Here is a 13,884-nt window from a genome sequence, read left to right on the forward strand (position 1 = left end):
TGTGTGTGTGTGTGCTCTTTGTTAGTTTGTATGTGTGTGAGATTGTGTGCGTGTGTGCTCTTGCATGTTGCCTCCCGCTGAGACACAGGGTTCAAGTAACGACACTGGAATTTCCCTGCAGTTTTTCCTTAATGGAGATAGAGTGGCTCCCTTATCTCCTTTACAACAGACCCGCGCCTAAGGTGGATTTGCCTTTATCTCTTCCGGGAAGGATGGATGACTTCTTTCCAGAGTTTAATAAAATCATCTGAAGGTGGCAGCAGTAGTAGTAGTGGTGGGGGTGGTGGTGTTGGTGGTTTTGTTGGTGTTAGTGGTGGTGGTGATGGTGGCTCCGGGTTGATCTGAAACATGAACCCAGTGGACTGCAAGCTGTAGTTTCCCTCCTGTAGCACACCATCCTCCTTTCAGGGGATAGAGGGGTAATTGAGGGACGCTTTTATAACAGGGCAGTGAAAGCCACCTGGTTATAATCGGTGCCACCACATGAAGGCGTCCCACTCCAGCACCAACTGAATTTTGGAAGAATAGAATATGAACTGCATCATCAGACCGAAGTGGTTAACCCCTGTACTGCGATATTTGTCACCCATTGCTGAATCAGATAATATGGAAGTGGTAAGAACAGACTTAGAAAAAAAGGTGTTCATACTGAGGGAGGGTTAAGTGCTTAGCTTATTGTATTCATAAATAAATTCGTAATATTTAGGTAGTTCAAAATGCCATATACAATATTATCTTAAAATTGTTCAAACGTTTATAATGGTAAAAAAAAAAAAAATAGTTTATATTTTTATTATCACTGTCATCCCTTTTCTGCCATATATTTAATCCAAAAGTTAACCGATGTTCTGTCCCTCAAAAATGCAACAAGTAAGTCCTAGAATGATCTTCCTGTCTGTCTCAATCTCCCGGTGACCTAGGCCGGTATTCTTATAGGTTAAGGAGGCTCCCTAGCACCTCCTAAGTAAATTATCTTGCCAGTTATATGCTGCGGTCCTTTACTGCTTTGCTTAAATAATTCTAGTATCACTATATTTTACATGAACTGCGCACAAAATGATATTAGCCAGCCATATCCACAAATAAATCACTAAGGAAGAGGGATTAGGAAGCTTCCTTAACTACCGTGAATACCAGCCAAAGTGTTGTAAACACAGTGTGATCAACCTTCTTAAATAAAAATAGATAGTTTTGATTCTCATGTATTTACTGGAAAGTACAGCCTTTTCCAGGTTTTCAGTTTTATTATTATAATCATTAATATTAAGAACTTCACATTCTGTGGAGTTCTTATTGATATTGTAGATTTTTTTTTCTGGGGGGGGGGGGGAGATCTAGAAGGCTGGCATTCCAAGACCGTTCGAGTTAGAGACTTGAAATTTTTTTGAGTGATGCAACTTGATTGCAGGCCTCTTTTGACACAAATACTTTTTCCTAGCACTAGCGTTAGACAAGCGCACTGTTATTTTTTTCGGTTGTTTCTCTCCTGCGCAGCAAAAACCACTGGATTGATTGCTTTGCAAATGTTCCGGTATGTAGTCATCAACATATACTATTGCAACTGGGTATGATATTGAGATCCAACAAATACTTTCTGAGATGTTAAGGAAAATCAAAATGGGCGTTTCATGCCTGAAAGTGCTAAATCTGAAAGTATTTGGCCGATTTTGACCAAACTCGGTGGAAGTGTAGTTGGTCATGAGTGAACATGATCTGCTTAGTATGAATGACCTTGATCTTGATTTCAGGGTCACAGGTCAGAATCCGTATAGATTTTGAGTCATACCATAAGTCCCATAATGTTAGGTCTGCAATGATAATAAAAGCATTTTTCCTGAATATGAAATTCTCTCAATATTGCTTCAGAAATTTCAGATTTCTGGTTGTTATTATTTAATAATAATAATAATAATAATGATAATAATAATAATAATAATCCAACCATCCATCCATCATCCAATCCTACATTGCCCAATAAGGAGCGTAGGAGCCCGGGGCTAGGCAGTTGGTCCCGACATTGAAGATGAAAGAGAACATTTAAGATGAGTGATAAAATGATAATAATAATAATTATAATAATGATTTATAATAATAATAATAGTAATAATAATAATAATAATAATAATAATAATAATTATTATTATTATTATTATTATTATAATTATAATAATAGTAGTAACGAATATATTCAGCACTTTTAAAAAATGTATTCGAATGTAGCAGATCATCGGAACATTTTTTTTAGTTCATAAAAAAGGGTTTGAAAGAGACTGGAATGAATTTATTCTTTGTACCAGGTAACAAAGACCATATGATACTAATTTAGAGCAGATATATGACAAGCAATGGAATAGAAATGGGGAAGATGTAGAAATGGTCTTGGCGTTGAAGTGGTCTTGGAGTTGAAGTGGACTTGGTGTTGAAGTGATCTTGGTGTTGAAGTGATCTTAGCGTTGAAGTGGTCTTGGCGTTGAAGTGGTCTTGGTGTTGAAATGGTCTTGGTGTTGAAGTGGTCTTGGTGTTGAAGTGGTCTTGGTGTTGAAGTGGTCTTGGTGTTGAAGTGATCTTAGCGTTGAAGTGGTCGTGGCGTTGAAATGGTCTTGGCATGGAAGTGGTCTTGGCACTGAAGTGATGTTAGCATTGAAGTGGTCTTGGAATGGAAGTGGTCTTGGCGTTGAAGTGGTCTTGGCATTGAAGTGGTCTTGGCATTGAAGTGGCCTTGGCATTGAAGTGGTCTTGGCATGGAAGTGGTTTTGGCGCTGAAGTGGTGTTGGCATGGAAGTGGTGTTGGCATGGAAGTGGTGTTGGCATGGAAGTGGTCTTGACATGGAAGTGGTCTTGACATGGAAGTGGTCTTGGCGTTGAAGTGATGTTGGCGTCAAAGTGACCTTAGCGTTGAAGTTACCTTTGTGTCAAAGTGGTTTTGGCTTTGAATTGGCGTTGGCGTTGAAGTGGTCTTGGCGTAGTAGTGACTTGATAGGTGAGTTTGCTTAAAGGCTTGACCCAGGAAGAAAACAAGCATCAGCGTCAATGGGAGATCCTTATACTATGCATGTCATGAAGCCAGATGTGTAACCTGTTAGATGGAATATTAAGGCCGTGGGAAATACAGGAATATCAGGTGGAGAGGTTGGGCAGAAGAGGAGGACAGTAAGGAGAGAAATATTGGAGACAGAAGGATCTCTTGTAGTCGCCTCTTACAACAAGCAGAGATACTGAGGAAGTATTCCCCCCCTCTTCTTCCAGGGAGATTGAAAAAGGTATAATGCCAGACTTTGACCTTGATGTGAAAAGTAAATATGTCTCAAATTTACATGCGATACAAGAAAGTCCAGGTTCTGAAGGATGAGAAAGTTGCGAAATATATAACCCATATGTGATGAGCGAATTAAAAGAATAATTACACTTGAGGACAGAAATATCGCTCAGCTTTAGAATCGAATCAATACGGAATCCAGCATTATATTCTGGAAAGACTGTTTGGTTCCGAAGGTTGCGTTGCTGGATTTTCAGATCTTTACTTTTCCTCGTTATATATCGTAAGGAAGTCAATCGATCTTTATACCAACTGTATTTATAAAAAAAAAAAACAGCCGAGCACATATTAATTTGTTTGTATTTTAACGTGTAAATCTTTCAGTAACCAAGGACATTATAATTTACTCTGTATTTACTTGTAAATCGTCATTAGGCGAGCACATTATTATTTTCCCTTTATATTCACTTACAAGTATTTCATTAGCCGAGCACATTGTTATTTACCCTATATAATCAATTGTAGATCTTTCAGTTGCCGAGCCCATTAATATGTATAATGACTTGTAATTCTTTCTCACTGTCTTCTTTCAGGTGGACCCAAAAGTACGTGGTGTTGGACTGCAGCACTGAGATGGCCAAAAGTCTTATCGTTGGCCATGTAAGGGACGTGCATATGGGTCGACGTAACTACCACTACCTTATGTCCGGCCTTGTGAGTACCACCATCCCCACCCTCTCTCATAATCTTACTCTCGCCCCTAACCCAAATCACCCTTTTCACAATACGACTCCCACCCACCACCCATACTCAAATTCCTATCTTCCTCCACGCCTCACACTCCCTCCGTTGTTGTTGTATCCCGTCATGAGTACAGCTTGTCATCACGCCACCTCAGATCCTTCTTTATCATCCCATACCTCTCATACTTTATTTACCCCTTGTCCCTCTTCAGCAGTGTGACTGGGGATTTGGATATAACGTCGACTGTTGCCGTTCGTGGTCAAGGAGAAAATTAACACCAGTCTCCATACCTTTTTATTTGCATTTACGACGCCATCCTCACCACAGCAGCTTCCCTGTATCTTCACCCTCTCTTTTCTTGTATACCTTAAAGATTTGTGCTCTCGATAGGCATAAACCTATCGGTTTATCTGTTGACCCCCTTTTAATCGTTCCGTTTTCACCTTACATATATTTTAATTCCTTTCACCCCATGTCTCCTAGTGCCTCATAATGACTTGTGCTTCCAACAGACATAAATGCATCTTTTTCTGTTTTACATCTCATTTATTATTCTTCATTTCTCCCTGCCTCCACATTCTCCTTTTTCTGTTTTGCTTCCCATTTATTCTTCGTCATCATTCTCTCCACATTCACCTTTTCTGTTTTACATCCCTTGTATTATTCCTTCATAATTTCTTTATCCACGTTCACGTCTTACCCCGAACCTCCGTCCCTCATGATGTATCATCTCACACCTGCCTCCTCGTCAGCTTACCAACCTTACACCCTTTATTGGCTCTCGGACAGTTTATAAGCGTGTCTCTCACCTGTTTCTCCATACTCTCTTCACCTTTCTATCATTTATCACCTCACTTCGGCCTCATACCACCTAAATTCCTCCACCCTTATCATTTATCATCTCACTCCTGCCTGCAGTAACTTCACCTAAGTCCCTGTATCCTTATCATTTTTCCTCTCACTCTTGCCTCATATCACTTTACCTAAGTCCCTCTACCCTTATCACTTATCACCTACCCTTATCTTTTATGATCATATTCTTCCCGCTTATCACCTTACCCAAATCCCCCTCTTTACCCAAATCCCGTTTTCTTTGAGTCACACAGCCAACCACCTCAATTTTATTGCCACTTAGTGGTCGAAATTGGAACTTGTATTTTCGTTTGCTAAATAATTTCGTAATTCGTCTTCCCAGACGATTTATTTTGCATCTTAAACCTTTAGTAACTTTTCTCCCTAGGCGATTTATTCTGCATCTTACTTCATTCATAATTTCTCTCCCTAAGCGATTTCTTTTACATCGTACACCTTTCATAACTTCCTTTCTCAAGTGATTTGTTGTACATTTTACACCTCTCATAAATTATCTTCCTGAAAGATTTATTCCGCATTTTAAACCTTTCGTAACACCTCTTTCTAAACTGTTTATTTTACATCTTTCGTAACTCCTATACGTAAGCGATTTATATTACATCTTACACCATAGTTTTTCTTAAGGTATGTATATCTGTTTAATATGTACACATGTTGGTTCAGTAACCTCCACAAGATCCACAGGAGACATCGTAGTGCTTGATCCTTAGTTGTCAGTGTCTGTCCTGGATCATTTATTCTTTTCCTGCTGCACTGCTACGCCCACTCTCACACCAGCAGACTGAGCCGTTCCCACAACAAACAAAATACCATCAGACGAGTTTCTAGTGGAGTGCTATTTATGACCCACCCTGTACTACTACTACTACTGCTACTACTACTACTACTACTTTTTTTTTTTTTTTTTAAATAAAATACCCTCCATCCATTGGGGAATTATATTTTGAAGATCAAAACCAACCTTGCTAATACAGTTCACCATTTGGAGTTGTAATGTGAAGGTTAACACTAACTCTCATATTACAATCCGTTGACCGCAAGCACGCCAACGGCTGTGGTTACCAACCATCTACTATTACTATTATTATTTAATTTTATATTTATTGATATTACAGTGTACATAAAGACTTTAAACTATTGGAGTCGCTGGTCTATGCGACTCTCGACCACTGTAGCTTCGTAATCCACACCCGCCAGAGAGACAGGCCTGAGGGCTGATGATCTTGTGCCCCTGAGACATAGCAGAGCAGCCCTCACGAGGGAGAATGACAGTCGATATCTCATCCAGGCCATAACAGAGCTCTGCGGCTGACGTTTCTTCTCAGAAAGAACCTCTGCCAGTCTCGAATAGAATCTCACTGCCTCTGGACCCATCCCACCTGATGTCGTGAACACAAGGGCAGTGAATCGACCGTGGTCCACATGTTGGATCCTTTCTTGATAATTTCTATTTTTTTTTTCTTGTTCATTCCTTTTGTGTGCAACTACTACTACTACTACTACTACTACCACTACCACTACTACTACTGCTACCACTACTACTACTACTACTACACTACTGCTGCTGCTGCTGCTGCTACGACAACAACAACAGCAACAACAACAGCAACAACAACAACAACTACTACTACTACTACTACTACTGCTACTGCTACTGCTACTGCTACTGCTACTACTACTACTACGACGACGACGACGACGACGACGACGACTACTACTACTACTTAGATGTGATAAGCAAAACAAATCGCTGAGGAGGGCGCATCACGATATTTCCGGTCAACTTAACAGCGTCGTATTCTCGTTTGCTTGGCTGTCTTAACACCTCTTCCTAAGCGATTTATTTTGCCCAGTTCGCCTTAATATTCACCTTTCTTACTGGTAATTGAGGTGGAGATTGGAGTTAATTAGTGAGGTGGGAAGGGAGAATATTTGGGAGATGATGGGCAAGGATGTAGGGAGGAAAGAAGGGAAGGGGAACGGAATGAGAGGAAGAGGGAGGAAAAAGGAGGTAAGGATGGGAAAGAGAATGAAAGAAGAAGGGCAAGAGAGAGAGAGAGAGAGAGAGAGACTTGAAGATTGGAGCCAGGGAGAAGAGAGTCGATTAAGAAGATGGTTAGGACGGTGAGAAATTCGGTAGGCGATGATGGAAGAGGGGGGGAATAAGGTGGGAGAGGGAGGGAAATAGAAAGAGAAAGGAAAGGAGGAGAAATGAAGGAAATGAGAAAGATGAAGGAAAGAAGGAGGGAGGAGAAAGAGGGAGATAATGTGGGAGAGGAAGGGAGGGAGATGAAAGAGATGATGATGGTAGGGGAGTCTGGACAAGGAGAAAAAGGATGGGCGTGGTAAGAGAGGGAAGGAAGAGACATTGAAAGCTTTGATCGAGATGGGAGATAGGGTGGTAAAGAAAGAAGGAGTAATTTAAGGAAGAAAAGAGGGAAGAAAGAAAGCAGGAGGTATTGGAGGGAGCAGAGGAAGGGAGGAGAGAAAGGAAGGGAGGGTAAACTAAGGGAGATGAGAATAGTTCAGGAAGGATGGAAAAGGTAATGGAGGAAAAGGAGAGTCAGGGGAGGCGGTGATGGAGTAAGATGATAAGGAGAAAAGAAGAGTGAAAAGATTTTGATGGAAACGATAGAAGGGGGGAGAGATGGTGACAAAATGGAGAGGGTTATGAAAGAATAGGAAGATGGAAGTGGTTTGGGAGGAAGGGACGGGAGTGATGGATGAAGATATAAGGAGAGGAGAAGAAGAAAGAGGGAGGGAGATAGTAATAGAGATAGAAGATAAGGAAGAGGAGGAGGGAAGGGGATGGTAGGGATAGACAAGGAAGTGATGAGGGGAAGGAGAGAGCCTTTAATGGAGGGGAGAGGTAAGATCATAAGGACGAGAAGGACAGAAGAACGACGGAGAGGAGGAGGGTGGATTTGGTGAAGATGAGAGATAGGAAATGGAGAGAAGATGGCAGCGATGTAGATGGGAGATAGCGAGGGAAGGAAGAGTGAAAGGAGGCAATGATGAAGACTGGAGGTAGGGAGAGAGAAGAGGAAAGCGATGGTGTAAGTGAGAGATGTTGCAGAGAGAGAAAGGAAGAGGAAAACAGTGATATAGATGGGTAAGTCAAATAGATGAGATGACGAGAATAGCTTTGATGGAAGAGAGAGAGAGAGAGAGAGAGAGAGAGAGAGAGGTCAAGCCGGTGATGTAAGTAGAAGTGATGGTGAGAGAGGTGGGAGCGTAGAAGAAAAGAGGGGAAGAGGAATGCTGAGGTGAAAATAAGGGATGGGGAGAAAAGAGAAGGGAACTGATGAAGGAAAGGAGAGAAGGAGAGTAGAGGACGGAGTGATGGAAGACGCAGACGTAGAAGGAAGAAAAGAGAGGAACAAAGAAGTGATGTTATGTATGAGAGATAAGGAGGAAGGGAAAGGACGAGCGAGGCTTTGATGAAGAGGAAAGACAAGGAGAGATGAGGAAAGGCAAGGATGAAGAGAATAAATCTGGAAGGAAGAAAGGAGAGGAAGGAGGGTCTTTACCGAAAAGAGAGAGAGAGAGAGAATTATGCTGATGAGAAAACACAGCTACTGATATTGGTCTTATCCACGAACAGACAACTGATTACTGATGGATTTCTTTTCGTCCCTCTCATTCTCACCAGGAGTAAACATATGATAATCAGTGATGTGTGGTTCGTCGGAGAAATTAAGTATGGCTGATTATAATCATCTGGTAGCAGTAGTAATAATAGTAGTTGTAGTAGTAGTAGTACCGGTGATGGTGGTTGTTGTAATAGTAGTAGTAGTAGTAGTAGTAGTAATGGTAGGTGATAGTAGTAATGGTAAGTGATAGTAGTAATAGTAGTAGTAGTAATAATGGTAGTAATAATGGTGGTAGTAACAGTACCAGTATCACCAGGTTCTTCTGAGATGTGAACCCAGTTTACTGCAGGCTGAAGTTGTCCCAGTCTTTTCCGGGCATAGGGGGGGAACTGAGGGACGTTTGTATAATCAGGCAGCGAAGCCACCCAGCTATATCGGTGCCACCACGTGAAGGTGTCCCTCTCCAGCATTATTTGAAAGTAGCAAAAACAGTATTGAAAATGTCATCGTAGTGAAGAGATCAGATACTATTAATCAGTGCTATGGAATCAGTTTATGAAATTGGGTAATGGTTGGAGAGAGAGAGAGAGAGAGAGAGAGAGAGAGAGAGAGAGAGAGAGAGAGAGAGAGAGAGAGAGAGATTTAAGAAAAGTATCGACAATCATATTTAAAAAAAGTATCGCATTGGCTACATAGTACGCCTCCTTAAAAAAAAAAAAAAAAAGGCAAAATAAATGTTGAAAAAAAAAATATATTGTGATGGCAAGAGCGAAAATAATCACTTCTATGTGGTCAGTGTCAAAAAAAAAAAAAAAATAATAAAAAGGCGATATTTGTGTTCTTAGGAAAGCCGACTTGGTGAATAAACCATTTCGTGCTTCTCAGATGCTTTTATACGTAAACTCCCCTAGTGACAGGTTAATGAACTTTCTAACTCCTCCAGTTCTGAAGGTTGCAAATATTTCATGAAAACGTCATCAGCTTGAAGTGGTTTGAACAACAAACGATAATAAATTAGGTTTGTGAATGCCGCGGAGGACTCCACCTAACACTAATGAAAGGTAAATTAGAAAATAAATTGCTGTGGTGATCCTGGTCGTATGATTTAAGATAAGCAAACTTTAATTTTGACGTCAATAAAATGGACTCATCAAAAGGGCTCTTTCTATGATATTTAAAATCAATATTTGTCCCTCCTCTCTCAGCACCAGGTGGTGGGGGGGGAGGGGGAGCAGAGAGGGAGAAATTACTCCTCCATTTAGCTCCAGATGACTGTCCATCCCCGTTTCCTTGTTCGTTGTCGTCATGAGGGGGAGGGGGGCTTCGGAGCCGTCAAATGAGACAATATGTGGGGGAGTATAGCAGGGTACCTTAATGGACTCCACTGTGTGTGTGTGTGTGTGTGTGTGTGTGTGTGTGTGTGTGTGTGTGTGTGGAGGTTTGGTTGCTGGGTGGACACCGCTTTTGCGTCTCCAGTCTGTTATGCCATTTCCCCTCTCCTTAGGGCCCAGTCGATGCCCCGACTAATTTTGCAAGGCCCTTTTCTACTACTGATGCTTCTTCTATCCTTTTCTCCCATCCTTTCTGCTCCATCTTCAGTTTGAAATACAGTGGAATTTTCCACTTTCGTCAGAATTTCATAAATGGCCTTTGGCATGTTACAGCAATAAGGATTACTGAATACCTGTGGGCTGTTGGTCAGGCCAGTTGTGGGGACCATTGTGGTTTGGCACCTCCCCGGTGTGTTGACCTCTTCATAGGTGGAAATGCTACTAAGCTACAGCTGCGGATCCATGGATGCAATTGCATTGTGATGGGACTCTCGGCCACCGGCCAGTGGCCCAGCATTGTGCTGGGAGACTCTCCTTTCCCACACGGTGGTGCTATCCCTTCTTGGGTAGTGCTTGCTTGGAACTTGGTCTCTGCATGGGTAGTTTGCTGGGCCTCAAGACTCCGAGTATCGCCCACTCAATCCTTTCTTTTTAAGCAGTTATGTTGAGCCTTCCACTTACCATCTATGATTATGGAAATTGTCTCAAGCTCCCTCTACCCCGGTTCTGCTGATGTTTTGACCTTGATGACGACCCTGGCTTCTCTTCCTGATACTTCTCTGGCTCTTCCTACTGTTTCCCATCCGCTACTCACGTCTTCTGTTTCGTCCCACTTAACTACGCCATTTCCCGCATCACAGTCCCTTACTTTCACAACTCTCTGTCCACCTGTTCATCTTGCATAGTAACTTCTGAACCTCATTTGCCTCCACCCCTCCCTCCATCTACCCTTCCTGTTCTTTGGCTTCCTTGTCCTGTCCTTATACTCCTTCCCTACTCATTAATCCTGTCTTGACCACATCCCTTTTTGGGTTCCAGACCTGGTCTCGGTATTTTAACATCACTTCACAAACGGATGATCTCTCGATATGCCTCTCTCTGTTACATCAGGTAGGCACTGATGTTACATCCTCTGTGTGACCCAGTGGCTCTCGTCATCTTAAAATGTTCAGTGCAACCGAGGCAGAAAAAAGTTAAATCTTTATTGGATCCCTCCAGGAGTTCAAGCTCAGTCTCTCCAGATGCAGTTAAATTCATCTACAAGCACTGTCAGTCTTCCCTCTTTCTTGTCCATGGGTAATCAGAATTTTGCTGATTGTTCTGAGGATATTAGACTCATTCTTTCTAACAGCATCATCCAAATCTTTCTGTTCATTGTTACATCCATCTTCCCCATGGATGCAATCTACAACAAGCTAATGTTGCTAAAACTGTATTTGAATCTCACATTCTTCCATCTTCAGTTAGTAGAAAACTACTAATCACCCTCAGTCTAATGCCATATTAATTAATTAATGTATTTTTTTATTTTTCAATCCCTTCACCCACAGAGGAAGATAAGGATTTACGCGTATTTAGAGGAGAATTTATAAGTGTTTCTTTCCTTCCCAGAGTCATGCACCAGCAATGACGTAAAAAGAGTGGTAAATTCAGTAGAAAAAATATATTTTGCCTTTTATTTAATCCCAGGTATATAAATTTGAGTGTAATGCGTTGTTAGATGCCACTTGGAGACTCAGAAAGAGAACTTCCTGGAAAAGATAGCAGACTACGAGGTGCTACCCAAAAGTTTTTGAAATTTGAAAGCAGGACAGAAACCGCTTGTCATACGGTGTGTGGATGCTGGGTGGCGGTGCATGCACCCTTTGTTTGTTACTCTGTCAAGTGGCATTGTGCAAGGTGGATGGATTTGCTGAATGTTTGTGTGCTTTTATCATTGTGTTTGGCTTAGTTTGCAAATTTTGTGAACTAAAAAACGGAAGATATGAAAGAGCAACATGTGTGCATCAGTTTTGTGTGAAACTCGGGAATAGCATGGCAGAAACTCATAAAATGGTATAACAAGCATTTGGTGACAGTGCTTTGGGGGTTACACAAACCCATGACTGGTTTAAGCATTTTAAAAATGGACAAACGTTAGCAGATGATGGTGTACGTTTTGGTCACCCTTCCACCAGTTCAGCTTCTGACAATGTGGCCATAGTTAGTGCAACCATACTCAGTGATCGCAGAAGGACAATCCTTGATGATTGTGACATTATTAGTCAATCGTATGGAACTTGCCAACGCATTCTGTTTGGCGATGTGAGGCAAAAACTTCCAGACAAGTGGTGCACAAACAAATGGGTGTTTCACAATGACAATGTACTCATGCAGACAGGCGATGTTTTTCATCAGTTTTTGGCCTTAAGAAAAAAAAAAATGTGCTGGTTCTTCCTCACCCCTCGTATTCACCAGATTTGACCTCCTGTGATTTTTTTTTCTCTTTCTGAAAATGAAAATCCAGCAGAAAGGACTAAGTTTTGAAACCATTGAGGAGATCCAGGAGAAAATCGCAGACAGTGCTGAACAAGCTGATGCTCAAGGACTTCTGGAATGTGTTCCGATTGTGGTAAAAGCTTTGTGATCAGTGTCTGAACTCCCAAGGATACTTCTTTGAAGGGGTTGATGGTGACTGGGGCTTGACCAAAGCTTTTTTCCTTCGGGAACTTTTGGGTAACACCTCGTAAAATAGATGATAAAATGGATAGAGGCAGGTCATGTCCATTGTAGAACAGACAGCAGATGGACAACCCAAATAAATAACTGACTAAACAGAGATGGAGTGAAGGGAAGGGTCAGGCAGAGGACAAAATGATGTCATGAAATGCCTTGGATTTGATGGAACAGGCTAACAGCCAAATTATCCAAGTGGGCAAGCCAGTGTATTTGGCCATGAATGTGAATTGCCTGCCATCACTAAAAAACTAGATCAGTAATCCTGTCAATCGGAGGCATATCATTGCAGCTTCGCCAAAATCGAAAAATTAAGTCTTCCGATTTCGCTGTTTACTTCTATTAAGTTGAGTATCTCACTAGCACTTAGCAGCCTGAAATTGGGTATTATTTTGGTGAAGGTCATTAAGTACGTATAAGAGGCCTTTGAAGAGTTTCTAATACTTACCCTTCAAATAGCCGTTCTGTTCATTGACGGTATAATAGAAAATGGCAAATAATGGCTGCTAAAAGGAGCTAGGGGGTATTTCTTGCAGAATCCTCTGGCAGTCGGAGGCATACCATCGCTGCGTCGCCAAAATTGTTAACAAGCTAACCATATATCCCGGGATACTGCCCACATGTTGGATACAATTTGCCCACTTGATTTTTTGATACTTTAGTACACACACACACACACACACACACACACACACACACACACACACACATCTCACTTCTCCCATTCAGCCATTAGTCAGTCCTGTTTGGTAATTACAGAGCATAATTATGGGTAGATTTTCCATATACTGGCTAAAGTCATCATGTAGCTTGAGTAAAACACTGCGGCAATAGCCTAGGTGAGCTACAAATATATACAGTATATAATAATAATAATAATAATCTATCTATCTATCTATCTCCATACGCCTCAATCCCGTTCGGAGTGGCCACAAACTAATCGCCTCCACGTCGCCCTGTCCCCCGCCATTTCACTGCCCCGCTCCCAACTCACACCCTCCTCTCTCATATACCTCTCCACCCCAGCCCTCCATCTCATCCTCGGCCTCCCCCTCCCTCTTCCCCTCTCCACCTCACTCACATACACTCTCTTCGTCAGTCTTTCATCCTCCATCCTCTCCACATGGCCAAACCACCTCAGTGTATTCCTCCTAAAGCTTCCTATCATGTCCACATCCACACCACAATGGTCCTTTATATCCTCATTTGTCAGCCTGTCTCTCCATGTGACTCCACAGGCTCCTCTTAAATAACTCATTTCCACTGCTCTCACTCTTGACTTGTGTCCTTCCAACAACGTCCAAGCTTCACTTCCATGCGTTAGAGTTGGTATCACAATACTGTCATGTAGTAACTTTTTCACTTCCATGCT

At 41.7% G+C, this 13,884-nt stretch overlaps 1 pseudogene; it reads left to right on the plus strand.

Moving 5' to 3' along the window:
- Positions 1-13,884, plus strand: part of LOC145394715 (glutamate receptor 1-like) — a 289,049-nt pseudogene that overhangs the window by 174,553 nt on the left and 100,612 nt on the right.

This window comes from Coenobita brevimanus, chromosome 1 (genome assembly GCF_032717465.1).
Source record: "Coenobita brevimanus isolate Jiangsu-jjx chromosome 1, ASM3271746v2, whole genome shotgun sequence".
NCBI lineage: Eukaryota > Metazoa > Arthropoda > Malacostraca > Decapoda > Coenobitidae > Coenobita > Coenobita brevimanus.